The sequence below is a fragment of the Sceloporus occidentalis genome, unplaced genomic scaffold (assembly GCF_023333645.1).
Source record: "Sceloporus occidentalis isolate IW3139 unplaced genomic scaffold, rSceOcc1.0.p SCAF_29, whole genome shotgun sequence".
NCBI classification, from domain to species: Eukaryota; Metazoa; Chordata; class Lepidosauria; order Squamata; family Phrynosomatidae; genus Sceloporus; species Sceloporus occidentalis.
In genome coordinates this window covers 10,457,265-10,475,079 of record NW_028317009.1, presented here as the reverse complement: position 1 = coordinate 10,475,079, position 17,815 = coordinate 10,457,265, and positions in this window count along the sequence as shown.

Below are 17,815 nucleotides of genomic sequence, written 5' to 3'. Positions count from 1 at the left end.
AAATACATGAGGGGGTTCATCAGGATCCCTTTTATGCCGGCACCCCAGCTCCCTCAGCGAAAACTCGTTACCAGTGTCAGTAGCAGATCGTGGAGATGGCATTGTACAGCAACTCTGGAGCTGCAACTTCATCTGCAGGAAAGTCGCTTTTTTACATTCCTCAACAAACAAAAAAAACCCAACAAAACATAATGATATCATATTAAAGCACTTGGTATTTTAATAAGTATTCTCAGTTGGTGGCGCTATATGGGCACAAGGCTGCCCCTTTACGTTTAGGAGCATTTTAAGCCTCTGCATCAAGCTGTATCGTTCATATTATTATTAATGTTTCTAATAAATCCGGAATGAAACATTCAGTATTCACTTTTATCATTAGATGACCCAGTTTACGTCGTTTATTTTCTGTTTGTAGGTTTAATTTGATTTTGTTAAATCATTGATGACTTTAAAGTGTGTTCATCATCAACTTTCAAACAGCCTTCCTGAGTTATTATATTGGCGCTGAAGGATTAATTCCTGGCAGGGCTCAGTAGCATCGGAATAAGCATTGGAAGCGGTGTATGTGCCAAACCTGAACGTATATTCCCTCCTGCCCCAGGATTATCTTATATCGCTCTAAACACCTTGACTCAAGTGCCCCTCATGGCCTAATCTTTGTGCCCCCTTTGGGGATGATGATAGAATTAGTGACCACAAACCTGTAACAGTCAAGGGATTCTTGAATATGTCCGCCATACCGGACCGGTCCCGGCCACAGGTGCCCACGGCTGTTATCTGCCTTCCTCTCTTTTATATCGATCTGAATGTGTTAATCCTTTCGTAGAAGACGGAAAGAATCAGCAGAACCTGTAATTTGGAATATAATGCTTTTAATGTGAGATTGGCTCTTTATACAACACGTTTTTTAATGTCGCGACTGATAAGTGCGCTAACATTAGGCTATAATTTCATTCTGTTCCTAGTTTCACTCGTCCACTGAAAGGAAATATACGCCTGTTAAACAAGCCGTCTCGCTCTCTAATGTGTATATAAAATGATCGGGTTAATAAATAATAAAGGATTTACTTAATGGCGTTTAGATTTGCTTACTGTTCAAGCTGTGAAAGTATAAAATAAAGCTAATTTATAACTAATGTTACTGGGTATATTTTGCATGCTCGCTGTCTTGGGGCGTTTGTTTTAACCCTTTCCTTTGTGTCTGAGTAAAATAAAATAAGGCATATGTGAGCTATTACGTGGAATAGTCACAAACATGTTCGATACTTTGTATCTGTCGTAGCAGAGATAACAAAACATTACTATGAGAGGACGTGGCAAGCGGAGGCACCTTGAAGCCATGTCTGAGGCATCATTTACTTAACAGTCACAGACGTACAGTGATATCACGCTAGCCTTCCCGCCACCCTGAAGGCCACGATTAGATTTACTTAGAAAGTCTTATATCCCTTATACCCTTATAGAAGAATGTATCTTAAAGTCTTCCCTGAGTGACCCCGTGTAGCCATGATGTAAAATCTTAATTCCTCCTACATGGTCCAACATTTCTTCTCACTGATTGGCTGCTTGGCGCTGTCAGTCATTGGCAGGGAAGTAGTTCCAAATTAATGGGAACTCATTGGGAAGACCTTACAAAGGTCAGGATTGTATTTTGGGGGGGGGGGGGGGGTTCTGCAAAATTAAAGGCACTATGCACCTATCGTATGCATTAAAGCGTATATAATGGCTGGAGTGTCCTCTTAAGGGCCAGTCTTGGTTTTTGCGTAACCCTCGCAGACATATTTAAATGTTTGGCTTCTGTAAAGGATTATAGAGGATTTTCTTGTGTTTATTCGTTTTTGTGTATTTTCTAATCTTTTGTTTTATAGTCCAATTCCTTCACTTGACTGCAAGTTTTAAGAAGTTTAAGCACAGGCTCTGTCTTCTTTAAATCTATACCCAGCCTCTGAACAATCATCAACTCTCTGGGTGATGTTTTCTTCAAAGTGACGCTAAAATCAATACGTTTGAAAGGCAAACATGTTTACAGATCAGGGTTTTCCCAAAAGCCCAGCGGTTTTCAAGCTACAGTTTATTTTAGTTTGTTTCTTGAAAAGAGATGAATTCTGAGAATCAGAACAAAAGTTTCCTTCCATAAATAACGGGTGGCTTGTGAGGAAAAGTAACAAAAAAACCCAAAAAACTTTCCAGACGCTGTGTAGAAAGCTCAAAGTCGACACATAAAGAGGATTAGTGAAATTGCCTTTCTGTATCCTAAGAAAGACATATCTTTTCTGACCACTGAAAATCCGCCCCGGCACGTTAAAGGAGCCCAGTGATTGTATCGAGACACTAGGGTTTGAGATAAAGCTTATTAGACCCATACGTCGCGATGTTACTAATAATCATTGCTCTAACGCCAGAGATATAAATCAGCAATAACTATTCCTCTAGAATATTAAGAAAGGGCAGCTATTTTTTCTATCTCCTTCATTGTCAGGGGTTACTGTTAGTAGCCGCCGTTGTACTCCGATGTAGTGTATGAAGTGTACTGTAGAACCACGGACGTTCTAGAAAGCATTTCCTCTCCTGATACCACATTAGGATCTGTACTTCAAGCCGTGACACTAACCCGGGTCACTCAGGAGCCTTTCACAAGCATTTAATTGGTATGTCGAGGCGGCTTCTGGTACCATAACATGCCAGATCCCCCATTAGCGTGTTATGTGCTTTCCAATGACCACTTTACTTGCGTGCTTTGCTGCGGCTAAAAGCTACTGTCTCAGCGCTGAATTCTGCGGTTTTGTTCTCCGCAGCATAGTAATGACATTCTGATGTTACTTTAATGCTTGCACTCCACAGTCTCACTTTTAACTCGGTTTCTAAGCATTATATCAGCTGGCAAGGGACTGTGCCGGCTTACCAAGATTAATAATAGATGTTTGGGGGTTCTGGTTTCTTGGATAAAGAGTGGCAGGTTGTTCGACGATATAGCACATATCCCAAATATTAATTTTTGCAGTACAGTTGTGTGTGTGTGTGTGTGTAAATGTATATTTATAAATATATATATCGTTTAGATGGCCGCTCTAACTCCCTGGAATGACCTTACAGCGTCCGAATGGGGCAGCCATGACAGGAGTGTGTCCGATATGGCGGTTTGAGGCTGAAGTTTTAATGAAAACCAGTGAGTGGCCTGTGCTTGCTGTGAGCTGTGGTACCATCTCACCACAGCTAATAAAATCATAATGTCCGACATGATTAATGAATATGCACCCGTCCTGCGAGCCGAAAAAACAACAGCACATTATGGTCTATTAAATGAACCAAGGGTGCAGATTTGTAATTACTTTATCAAGCATTGATTTCTGAGAGCGGGAGCAGAGATTTATCACGCAAAGCTTTCTAGATCATTAGTGAGACTTAATTATGGAGGATTTTTTGTTGTTTCCTACAGCCATGTTTGCCTTATGCGTTTGGTCATTATCATTTTGTGCTTTTAAAGAAGGCGACATATCAATAACATGCTGTATGCTGAACAAACCGTTGCTGTCTCCGGTTACCCGCTGGGGTTGAATCTCCTACACGCACACTACACGCAGAATGACTTGTATGTGATTAAACGGCAAGTTTACCTACTATCCAATCACTTTAAATGCAATTGAGTTACCAGACCATTAGATAAACACAAGACAGAGGTATTGTCATTCTGGGATCAGAAATTGAGTTACGGACGTTACATTTAAAGAGATTATTTAATTGAATGGATATTTGAGCTGCATGGACAGATTCTGCACACACGCGCTATGTGTGACCATCTTGCATCCGGCGGGACACTTGGATCCAAGGAGCAGGCAAGGAGCTAAAGTAGCCACGCATCTCTCCCTCTAAAAAACAGATAGCGAGCTGGGACACCCTACCCAGCTGCTGTACCGGAGGATCGCGTTATCGTAATGGCCCTTCCCATCCGCAGCCAGCCGTGAATCTGGCAATAGCCCCATTTAGCCCTGAAATCAGTGGTTGCCGATGACCGATATCCTGACACTGACACTGGATAGGTATGCCTGCACCCAGCTATGTGCCCTTGCCAGGGACAACCATAAAGTCATTGCTAAACTTTATGACACATGAAGAAAAAAGACACAATGTGATTACCCAATTCCTGTGTGAAATGTATTGCCGCAGCCTTTGTAAAGTTAATGCACTTGTCTGTGATACAAAGGTTGCCAACCTGTTCCATTTGGTCCAAGACTTGCTTGCCAAATTTACAAGGCTACAATGAGCCCCAGGGAATCGGGCAGGCGGTGGGATGGTATACTTGGAGGATAGTAGATGGAAGGGGGACCAAGGGAAGAAGCAGGGGGTTAGAAGGGAAGGGACGACCAGATGAGAGCAGAAGGGAATAGGGGTAGGTATGGGGGAGGAAGGTCGACGGTACGACCTGGATACCGGGACGTGCCTCACCGGCCGCCAGGGGATCCTGGTGGTGTCTCCTCAGCAGTCTAATCTTCCTCTTTGTTCTTTCCATGTAGATTCCAGATCCCGGTTGCTCTTGACGGTAGAAGGCTTTGAATTCTATGGCTTCTTTGCAGTGAGATCTGTAGCAGGATCTGAAAAAGAAAGCTCAGCGGCAGTCCCTCGCTAGTTTCTTATTTCGGAGGTGGAGGGCTGGTCACCAGGCAGGTACGGCCTTGCACATAATGTCTGATATCACCAAACAAGGGTTTTTATTTCTGACCTGTACATTTTTATTTTGGTTTGCTAAATACGATGGGATTTGACAGTGCAGACCGTCATCCGGTTTCATCACAGTACCTGTCAAAGCTTGTATGCAGGACCCGTATAACAGTCATTGGAACCTGGAGTTAAATCGTTGGGTCTTAATAATTTGGATTGAGCAGGATCGTTGCTGATTAGGAACGGCACATCTTGTATTTACATTAAATTGCCTTCAGTGCTTTGGCTTCTATGGTATTCTGTACATTAACCCACAGAAGGAGTCAATTAGCGCATACCTAGCAACACAGATGCAGTGATTTACCAAGAAGTCATCAATATTCTTATGAGTGAAGGTCGCATACATTATACAGATAATTATTATCCCTCTTACAATTTTTACTGACAGAGTTCATTTAAAGATTTTTATTGAAGCAAAATGCTGCGTATCAATTCTAATTCCTCCAGTACTAGGTATTTATAGCTGATATGGTCCAAGTTCTCCGTATTGGATTATTGTTTACTTGCAACTGCAGAGCAAACAATTCCCGGGACTCTGGCCTCGCTGCCTATCAACAAGTTTAAATGCCAGCATCTTGACCTCTAGTTTGACTGCATTTTTCTCCTGTGTTACCCTTAATAACTTTTTAAGTGACGGATGCTTCTAAAAAATATTTACGATTGTCCTTTTTCTCTTATTGTTTTACTTTCCATGAGCACGTTGAGCCTCGCAGTATAATGAGTGTTTTAAATCTCACCAATCCCAGCTAAGGGACCAGATTTCTAACATGACATTAACATTTTTATAATAGTTTGTCTGGAAGACGCCTGGCACTTTTCACAGGTCATTCGCGTTCGGTGCTTGTCTTCACTGTTTCCTATGGAGGAATAATTCTAAAAAGTTTACGTCTGGGATTATAGTAGACTGACGGCTTGCAAAGTAGGAAGGTTATGTGAAGCCTGTTGGCGTTGTGCTTGCAGAGGGGATGAGAGAGAGACGACATCCGTATTCATTATATTGTTACATTTATCTGGGGATTTTTGTCCCGGGAAAAGTGTCCAAACACTACCAGAGGTGCCTGGGTATTTGTATACCGGATTGTGAATCCATGTTCTGAATGTCACATTGAAAAAGTAAACCAGAATTTGTTTAAGTGCCGCCTGTGGTCTCCTTGCTTCCACAGAATTTTTATTTTCAGGTTCATAGGATTTTACAATTTTACCAAGAATGTCAGTCAACAAAGAGAACACCGTGCTGTAGATTCCTATGATCTTGACTTGTGTTTTGGTTAAAGTACATTATGGAGTATGCAGATTTTATTTATAGGTTCGATCCAATGAGACGCCATTCCGATGTACACGCGTGTGTGTGTTCACATTAATGTCTGTTTACAGTCTATACAGAGTATTTTATGCCACCGTCCTTTCTATTACAACATTTCTAGTTATACAAATGATCAAATTGTCAGATAACCCGGCTATGGGGCGTTGATGCTTTTGGTGGTTTTCCCCACGTGTGTCAAATTATTTATCATCGTCATTATGGCTTCCAAGATGTTTATTACAACCGTTCAAATATTAACTGAACTCTGACGGATTTTGTGTTGACCCTAAATAAATTATCCCCGAGTCTCCCTAAACGTGTCCTTTGCGATGCGGGGACTGACTATTTGCCTGTAGCCTAATTCCAGTCTCAGCCTGTAAATCTTTATTTCCATTTAAATGAAACCATTTGGTAAGTTTGGCTTCATCAGCTTAGCAGAGGAAATCAATGTGATGAAGCAGAGCCCCAGGTGATCATAATGGTGGAATTGATCAATAGACAAACAAATAAAAGGAGTCCACGCTGAAGGTGTAATTTAAGTCTCTGTTCTCGGCCCTTCAAGGACTCTGGGCATCTGACAACAAACAGTACATTCAAACAAATGCATACCGGCGTGAGCGTCACGTGCATGCGTCCACCCAGCTCCCTGTGCAAATCAATAGCGCAATATCAGGTAATGCACTTAACTCTTGGAATGCCAGAGGCTTTTAATAGCTATCGTTAATGCCACCACTGGCTAAGCCCCTTTCTGACCAGATGTTAACACTTTTGCTCCCTTGGTGTCAATTTAAAGATTGAGATAAGCCCATAGAAGCATTCATTGCTTGTCACCAATTTTATATTTTCAGCTAAGGAGCCAATCCACTGAACACAAAAGGTAAAAACCTTCTCTTCACTGGCCCTTCTGTGTCATGTGGCCTTTGGTCACGATAAATTGATTAGCTGTTAGTCATACTTTAATAATATTATAGTATGTGTAATATATATATATATATATATATATATATATATAAAATATAACTAATATAATTGCATTTAGCTGTATTCGCTGTATAGCTGTATAGTATACTATATATTATATTATATAATATATCATATAGTATACTATATATTATATTATATATCATATAGTATACTATATATTATATTATATAATATATAATATTGTATACTACATATATATTATTATATATATATATATGTATTTTATATTAAATATATATATATTTAATATAATATATATATTTTATATAATATATATATATATATATTTTATATATCCAGGTCGCCTGCTACGATGCGGGGGATCTGGATCCTATCCCTGTTGCTTACCGGCAGCAGGGCTGAATGAAAAAGAAAAAAAAAATCACCCGCGCGGAGCTGCATGTCCTGGGCGTCAGGCATTACGAAATGCCCATCCCTGTGCTAAACCCCAAATATGTGTTTTATATTCAATATATATTATATATATTATGTCCAAAATTAACAATTGCACACCAATCACCACCTTTTTAGCCCGGTGCCAAGTAGCTGCAACAGCAAATCATAAAACATCCAAAAATAGTTACCGGCACTCCAGGGACTTCTTTAAATAATCACTCCAGAAACTGCAGTTTTCCAATCAACGTTTCAGTCTATTTATTAGACTTTCATCAGGACATACTAATATATATATATATATATATATATATATATATATATATATATATATATATATATATATATTAAATATGTAATATAATATATGTAATATTTTTAATATATAATAGAATATATTTAATATAATAAATATATTAAATGCATATATATATTATATAATATATATTAAATATATATATATATATATATTATAATATATATATAATATATATTATATTTTACTTTTCGTATAGAATACGTTTATAGAAAACCTATATCCAGACTATACTTCAATTGTGTTATAATTCACGAAATGCTCTTTTTTTGCTTAGATTGTATCTGTTTGGTTGAGTTATTCATTTTTTGAAATTCTACAACCTTGTTTCACAGAAATAAATGAATCTATCAGAGACATGATATAAAAAATCCCGTTTATAGTTACCATCTCGTGCCAATCCATTAAATGGGCGTTGAGTAAAATCTTCCCTTTCATGACTATTGAATAGTTCCTCTGTGGTGTCCCCATGATTTATATAATCTCTCTCAAATGATCCGAAAATAGTTATTTGGGTTTGAAAAATGTTGTCTTGTTCTTTTTGAAATTGATAACTTAATTAAGTTTTGGGCACCTGTATCCATCATTTTGGTCACAGTTTGATTTTCTGGTTGTCTTTAATAAGAAAGATAAATTAGACCCGTGGCGGTATACAGTCACTTCTCAGTGTGTTAGTACATTGCATCAGTTTATCACAAATCATGATGTGCAGCGTGTGCTCACCGATAAGACAGATTTATGGACACGCAGACAGGGACAACAAGGGGGCAACAATTTCTCCTATTTAAAGGACCTGTGCCACAAGCTATATATATATATATATATATATATATATATATATATATATATACATACACACAAACACAGATGGATTGAGCCGAGAAATATATCACACTTTGCCAGATGAAGGGGAAAGTTAGATATGTGTTAGTGTGTGTGTATGTATATGTATGAGTATAGAAACCTTTGGTGCAGAGGCACGTGGAGGCTGACAGTCCCCCCACTTGCTATGTATGGTGCAAAGGATATTTATTGCAGGCTATACACATGTTGAGGTCGGAACCCTATTGAGTTCTTATTTTGTGGTTTCATGGGTCCAAAAACAGGGCAGTTAAAGGCACCAATACATGTATTTTCGTATTTGAAGGGGGTGTGTAAAATGTCTTCATAGCTCAGCATGACATGCATGTAACACGTGAGTGTGAGATGGCTGGTGGCAGAACCTGTTTGCGTCCATCCTTTGTGATTGTGAGATCGTCCATTATTTCATTTTATCGCCCGCTATGGACTTTTCTGTCTGGGCTGAAAGAGATTCTTGATTTTAAGAATTGTGAGGTTTTGGAGAATATAACTTGTGCTGAATTTCAGCGAGGGATGTTGTCCTGCAGAGCTCACGCTCTGTATTATCACACACATGACTAAGTTTTAAAAGGGAAAAAACACTCCCAAATTCTTGAAGTTCTGAGTGTGTTTGCTGAGCTTGCCGTGCCGTTAATGCTTTAACTTAACATCTTCCTGGGTGGCAAATCTCTCCCAAAACCACAGCCCACCCTTTGCCCCTCTGTGCTTGCAGATGAGAGACAATTTGGCCTTCCCTTGCTCTGATAATAGTTATTAATAATGTAAGTGTATGATTTATCATTTTAATTGCTACCACTCCTAGGAGACGGGCTCTTAAGTATCTGGTAACTATAACTGAACGACCTACTTAATTGTACAGCACTATGGCATATGTTTGCAACAGTCAGAATACTCTTTGCCCAGTCTCCTGCTTAAATATTGTAGTGCTTTGTCATGTTATTAAACGGTTACACCACTGGCTTTCCCCAGCGGTGCCACGTTTTAGAGTAATAAAACTTCATTCGGACCACTAGTGTTTGAATGAGTGTTCGTTGCCCTCACAATTAAGTGGAAGCCACCTCAAACAATCGTTGGAGAGACATTTCAAACAGTGCCAGGCGTCTCGTTCTGCTGCATCCCCCGTTCGGTGATTTACTCTGGAAATCATTTGCATTCCAATAGAAATGGGATTTCGAACAAGAAAAGAACTCTCGTGTTTAAACAGCATTTTCTAACAATTTCAAGTCTTTGCAAGTAAACAGCTTTATATCAGCGTTCCTGACGTGTCAATTATCTGACTAACCCTCGGGCACTTATCTGACCACTTTATTACGCTTTCTGGAGAAATATCTCCTCCTTGATCTAGAATGCTGTGAAATGCAAGAATCGTAGAATATTTTGCCCTTTACTGTAGCGTATGGTGAGGCAGGGAGCGGACACTTCCACGCACAGCTTTGACACACGCTCGCCTTCTTTCAGATGAAGATGTCAGAACAAGTAAGAATTTTAGAGGAACAAACCCCCAAAGTGTGAGTAAAAAAAAAAACGAGCAAACCTCTCTATTAAAAGGTCCTTTTTATATCCCTTCTTCACCTTGTCCCCAGTAATTATTTCGCCCACGAATTCCCACTTCTTTATATATATGTTATTGTTCTTCTCCTTTGATCCGTCGGCCAAGCTGAAGGTCGATTATATTTTCTAAGAAGTTCAGGATGTCATCCGGTCGCAGAAAAAAATATTAAGGCACGTTAATCCCTGATGGATTTTCCTTCTCACGCCACAGCCACTGATTAATCAATACTTTCAGATATTATGTTTTTTTTATTTTATATAAATGGGTTAAAAAGGGGGCCTATTGAGTATAATTGAGCGGAGTCTCCCGTTTATCTCTTTCCCCCACTCCCTGTGGGGCGTCCAGTCCACGTGGAAGTACTGTTATGTTTTCGCTTGTTCTTCCTGGAACTGGAGATAATTACCGGACTAACAATACTGATCTTTTTTAATATCGGGGGATACTAATCATTTAATGATAATTCAATGAATGTCAAACAAAAACATTTTTAAAGCCACTAAATTTTTGAGCTTTAATTCTTAATATAATGAACAGTATATATTGTGTGAGGTGTATGTAGCTGAACATATGTGGTGCCAGCTCCGGTGTTGGCACTGTGTATGTGATAATCTGTCTTTGACCCTTCCAGGGTTATTGCCGGCAAAGTCCTGCCAGCGCAGTGGGACAGACATGCGGGCGAGAGGTTAAGTGCCGCCTGGCTCACCCGAAGCCAGAGATCCCATTGTGTCCCATATAGAACATCACATAAAACCCCGATATTGTACCTGAGACCCTCACAGTGCTGGCCAAGACTGAGACAGTGTCCTGGAGACATTTTATTATTGGAAACCATCACAGATGACTCTGCAGGCCGTAGCATTGCAGCAAATATGGGTTAAAAATTAGAAACCAAAGGCTGCTGTTCTGAGCACGACTTAGCTTTAAGCTTCCAGCACTAATAAGAGCACAGTAGCAAACCAATAAATTATAGGCAAAACAACCTATATTGTTTGTGTAATTGTACTAAAGCAATTATCCATTTCTGATTCAAGCAGGACCTACATTAGAAAGCCGGTGCTAATTCCCTCAGGAAAGCCTCCTTTGGGTCACAGAGTCTGTGTAATTGTTTTAGCGTAATTGTGTAATGGGTATGCTACTGTTCTCCTATTGACTGCTTGCTTTAGGCTTCTTTGGGTCGTTTACAATCTTGGCTTCCTACCTCAGAAATGTCTTTACGTTCTGCGCGGTACGGAGCAGCCTTTACTACTGAGCAGTTTCCTTACAAACCGTTTTTTGGATTTACCCGGCTCCGTCGGAGAGAGGCCATGTCATACATTTGACCCCGATCCTGGTTTCTCTCTGCACAATCAAATTAAAGCACCATTTAGATGGCAAGTCACTTCACGTTTGTGAATGAAAAAGCATATGGCATCTCACTCATGTAAGTGTGAGTACGTAGCTCGTGGTACGTGGGCTCCTGGTGTAAAGTACTGAAGACAGCCAGTCTTGACCTTAGGGTCATGACACCTTTATTCCTCCTCATGTTTTGAGCCCCATGGGAAAGATATCCCCAAGGACTGGCAGTCGTTTGAGCGGACATATAATTAAGAAGTGAGAAAAAAAAACGTTTATTTGGGAATATCTCTAAATAGCTGAATTTACAAGCAGTCTTATGCGGCGTTAACACTACTTCCTCCTGCCGTGAAACGCATCAGCATATCCTTATCACCTGTTAGTAGGTACATCTATAGCAGGTGATAAACGGCACAAACAGTAACAGTTCTTATCCATATATTATTTTTTAAGTAAGTTATGCTATGCGAACTGTCGGACGCATGCGCTCTGTCACAAGCACCTGGCCGCCCGTCTGTGTTAGGGTGAGTTATTGGGAACTTGCAGTTAATGCCAAACTCTAAATCACAGCTTAGTTAGGGTGATCCTCACTAAAAGGGACACTTTTCCTCCGAAATTCCCCTGCAGACTTTTTGTTTGGTCTTCATTGCTCGGGTTTAGCCGGTAATCTATGTACCGTTCTGATTGGGTTCATTCGATGAGCGGCGGCATCGTAAAATACCGTAGCAGCATGAGAAAAGCAAAAGCGTTGCAGGACGTTTCCTCCTCCTTTCATCAAAGTGATATATGGCTCCCACTGAGCAATCCAAACCTCAGAGACTATTTAGCAAAGGCAGCAAATCATCACCGAGTGAACAAGTAATTAAAATTCAACACTAGCCCATCAGTATCTACCATTGCTGAAGGCAAAAAAAAGGGAAATAAGTTGAAAGCGGGGAGCTCAAAACACTGCGCTTGGCAAAGAGAGGGAACTGATTATGAGACGGATGATATATTTCTAAGCTCTCCAAACCCAGTTTGCGTTAACTTGTGTTGTGTATGGCGTTGGATTGTACGCAGTGGAATCCTGCAATACCGAACCCACAGAGGGGGAAGACTTACCCAGGAGGACGGGTTCCAGGGGTGTGAAAATAAACACCAAAATGTCGCATGGTGAGGAGCATGTGGCAGTGGACAAGCTGCATCTTCTTACCTGATTCATTATTTATTGTAATTTGCTTAACCCAGAGCGACCGATTCAGCCTCGTTGAGTACTGATACAGCGGCCCAGAAATAAACATGGCGGGACTTACCTTGCCCATGATGTAACAACCACCGTTCGCATCTCTTCCAAGTCGCTGACTCCTGGATTTGTAGATGAACTCTCTCTAATGCTGACGGCAGGTACTGTCTAATCATCTGGTATTTCCAGACGATCAGCAAATTAATTAAAAAAGCTTTTCAGCTAAATGTTTTTCCTGGCTTTATATGAACCTTAGGACATACAAGATGTCTGCGCTCAAGGCTATCTTAGAGAGTTTACTTTATTTATTTTGGTAAATGGCGCTAAGATTTTTAATGGATGAGCCAACCGGTGATTTAAAGAGTCTGTATTCTACTTGGAAATGATGCGAACGGGCAGAGGCCGCGGTCCAGAATAAAAAGAACTATCTCCGATTCTATTCTTTTATGCATCATCAAAAAGGTAGTTGTCATGGCAACACATCTACTTGTTTCGGACTGTGCTTTACACGTGTGAAGTGATACATGGTCACGTATGGGATGCTTTCCACGCTGGGTTTTATTTTACCTAAACAAGCTCTTTCCCTGCTCTTCCGAGATCACAATTTGTAAGAGATACAGATCAAGAGACATCAGACTGAAGCCATGAAACCCAGGGAAGGCTTTATGAATACTGAGAATAGCAAGGAATGAAATTGTGAAATGAAGGTGTCAGGGAGGCCATCAAATCTTGTATTACTCTGCGCTGATTCCTCTAGGGTTTTATTAAGTCTTCCAGATACTGTAGCAAACACGTCTCATCAATCTGGCAGCGAGCAGCTCCGAGAGCGTCTGGCTGCGACGAGAAATCCCTTCCCCTTTCATATAGATGGGCTGGAGATGTCTCTGGGGGATTAACGTGACAATAAGACCACACGTTGCTGGCACCAGCTGTATCCTAAATATGTTTAATTGAAATGGGATTTTTTAAGGCCTCAAAACCTTTTTCCTAGTAGCCGTGCCTTATCAGCCCCTGTGCCTGTGGTTCGGTGACTTGATACTTGCTTTTTTAATTGATTTTGTACGGTATATATCTCAAAGCCGTAGTTTAGAATCTGGCCTTGTCCACACAGAACGTAAGAGGCGGCTGCTGTCCTCATCTTATTGTCGGCTGCTGTCCTTGTCGTCTGTGCTTTGGCTGTTTTTGGAAGGAAGCTGCAAGCTGAGCGGTAGCAGCCATCACCTCTGCTGATACGTAATGACCAGTGGGTCACCTCCTTGCCATATAGATAGAAAGATAGATAGATAGATAGATAGATAGATAGATAGTTAGTCCTGGAAATCGAGTCCCTGTTCCTTGTAGTAATGTTCCCATTCCCCAACAGCATTAACGCTCACTCCTTACTACGAATCTTCTGGCTGGCCTTGCTTAAAACCAGGATGTTTGTAATAAATACAGTTTGTGTTCCTATTGTTATTTAATGTGTAATAGAGCTTGGGCTGGAATTTCCATTTATACTCATCATTACTTTATAATGGGATTTTCAGGCACCTGTCTTGTTAAAGAATATCTGTAAGAAATAAATGTGAGATAAAATTTTTACCCACAAACGCCTCCATCTTCTAGCACTTGCAATCAAACTTTATTAGCCCTTTAAGTCATTCTGTGTCGCGTCATAGAGAGGCAAACAAGGTACCTCGCTTTCCTTCTTATTAGGTTTAATAGTAAACCTCATTAGAATATTAACACAAGTCCTTGGTATTATTATTTGTATCAGTTTATACTTTTCCTTCCTTTTGCAGCGGATGAACGGAAGAGTTGAAGAAAGAAGATCCCAAAACCGTGAGTGCCAAACCTTTTTCTTCGCAGTTGTTATTGAAGGAGGGGGTTCCTCCGGGGAATGTGATCCCAGCAGAGCGTAGTATGAGCGTAGGTGATATTGTGTTTTATTCCTGACGCTTCCAATTTCTGGAGATGAACAAACTCCGGCATCAGTTCTGGTCCATTCGTGAGAAAAGAAGAAGGGTCTGGGAACAAATAACCGCATTCGCACTCCATCACGTCCCGCCAGAAGGTTAAAGGTAAGACGGCACGTTATCGCAACGCAATTTACCATCAGATTTATGGTTTTTGAATTGTTTGTAAAAGACAGCACAGAATATTGGTTTTGTTATCAGTTTTTTTACTTTTAGTTTTTAGAAGAATATTCAGTGAGAGGTTTGGGGTGGGGGGATGCGTTACTGCGATGCGTACCCCTTGGCGTTGGTCCCTTTACTGTAAATGCTTTTATATTCTTGGGTTTTGGAAAATGAAAAATTTGGCTGGTTCTGAGTTTTTATTCATACAAAAGAACTGAAAATGTAAAGTGAAATGTCTTAAAACCAATCTGTGTAATGTGACATATTTAACATCTATAGAAAGAGTTCAGTAGAATGACATCAAATACACTTTTGTTGGAGAGGAACGTTCTCTGTGCCGTTCAATCAGTCATGTGGGGAATGTGAGACTTTTTTATTTTTGTTTTCTTATCCTTCTTTTTTGTGAAGACAAAACACAGGGATGAAGGTGAAATGATTCTTTGTAGTTAATATAAAAGTCAGGATCTGGCAGAAAGAACGCCTGCTGCTCTGACAGCAGTCACAACGCCTCCTGACGATCCAGACGAGGAACGTTCTGGCTTCGGTTCTGGATATGAAGGGCGATACATGATGTGAATAATTATACCCATCCTTCACAGTTGTTTACCCTTCCAAGGGACTGGTCTCAGAACATATTGGTTAGGGCCATAGGTGTTAACTGATCGCATTTACATCCCATTTGGTGCATCAGGGCGCGGGGGGTATAATGGTGGTCAACGTGTCTAGGTACACCTAGAACTGTCTGCATATCGTGGACTTGAACCTAGCTTGGGACAGCCAGGGTCTGGCTATTCCAGGGCTCACCCAAGTGGTATGTGAGGGGAGTTATACGATGTAGTTACCAGATGCCTTTGGGCAGTCTTGACAAGGTACTGACCAAGCTCTGGAACTCCAGATGACATTAGTGGTGGTGTGGTACGTATACGCGCTTTCATACTGTCTCGCTGAGCGTGTTACTTATATTGCGTACCGGAAGCAGGTATGTGATGATGTATGTGGTTGAATCCATATTCTTTAGGAGCTCATTTTCCGGAAGGATAACGTCTGTACACACTGTTACTGAAATGTGTAGATACTCTGCTCTGACCCAGAGTCCTCTCTGTCGCACGAGGACAATAACATTAAATATACATTTGCTAACAGATTGAAGAGTGTAGCTGGAATTACAACACCGCGACGCCTTCCACATTTGTAAGCAGTTTATTTCTAGCAAATAATTTCATTCCTAGGCCGAGCCCGCTGCTATCTGAAAACCTGTTCAGATAAAACATATATTTTAAAATGCAAAACAATTGCTCAAATAATAATAACGTGTCAGAAGGTTTGTATAAATAATGGTGCGGCGTTTGAAAAGTGACCTTATCACCATAACAACCGGTCAAGTGGTGCAACCAGCCAGGACCCTTCCATGTGTTGCTATGGTAATAAGACCACTTTCAGGGATTGGTATCATCCCCGTTACGTTCACAAACTGTTAATTGAACTCGCACCATTGTATAAAACCCAAATAAATCTGTCTCATATACTGTGTCAGGATAAAAAGCAATCTGCCGCCCAGAGCAGGTACATACCTACAGACGATCACTTCTAAAATCTCTCTGTGATTTTTCATCAGTGCTGAAAAGCATACTCATTAAAAATGTTCTTGTCTAGCGACCTTAGATAGACTTTCTTTGTCTTCGCGCAGCAAGAGGAGACAAAAATAACTGAAGTTTTAATGGATTGTAGCGAGCGCGTCGGCCTCAGAGGCAGAGTTTGAATCTTCGCTTTTTAAACTCGGAGTCTCGGAGACTCCATCAGCGCAGTCGCGGAACGTAACCTTCGGAGGAACGCTGCGGCTGACTTGATTTATTAAAACCTGCTGTCAGGCTTTGGAGATGTAGCCGCCTCCGATTAATCCGTTCTGCAGAGAGGAAAAAACGCGTTAGGTTTGGAAAGTACAAGAGAGGCTTCTCTCGGCACAAACATTTTCTTAAGCGCGTGATGTTAATGCCTGGCATCTCTAACAATCTCCACCATTTGAAGTACTCCCGACGGCCTCTTTAAACCAATATTGTGCACGTTGGCTGTCAGTAGAAATCTATTAAGTAAGGTGTTAAACTGTGCATTGCATTAAGTACATTTGGGACATAAAAAGTACATTTATCCCATCCTGCCGCCTGCAGCCTGTATCCTTACCCGTCTTCCAAAGGCAGGTATAGACTACAAAGGATCTGTCCATCCATGGCTCCAGGCTCTGTTTGGGATAACCAGTAGTTAAATGGCCAAACTGGAGGCGGCGTAATCTGCCTTGAAGTGCTTTTTAGGTGGTAGTAAATCTTGATGCTGGCCTCCTGTAGATAAACTCTTCTCCCTTTGCTTATTTCTACCTGTAAGGAATAAAAATCAGAGTATTATGTGCGGTTATGACCAAGGCAGAGCCGTGCTTTGTGCTCCTTCTCGGTTTGTCGCGTTGAGGTATTCCTTGTGTAAGGGGAAGCCCCAGTGACCGCACACACGATGGCCGGTGCATGGAAGCTTTGAACGCATTTAGGGCTTCATCCTTTAGAGAATATGAATAATCGTACAGCTGCACCTTTTTCTCACACTTTTTCCAGCCCCATTGTTTCTTATTCATCTCACGTCTTTGTTATTACAAGACCGGTGCGGCACACATGCTTATTATTATTATTATTATTATTATATAAGCGCAGACAGATTCCGCAGATACAGATAATGACAGGTACAATACAACAATTGACATACAGATACAGAGGAATGAGGGGACCTGTTCCCACACGAATAATCTAATGCTTAATACATGCCTCTTATTCCTTTAGATCACATTGGCACATGTACCTGACCGGTACACATGCCTAATACACGCCTCATATTGTTCAGATCATATCAGCACATGTACCCGAATGGTACGGGACACATGCTTAATACATGCCTCTGAGGACAGAAAGCGGGCTGGTACCCACCTCATACCCGTCTTCAGTATGTTTTACCTTTACAGACGTGTTAAGGTTTATCTAGA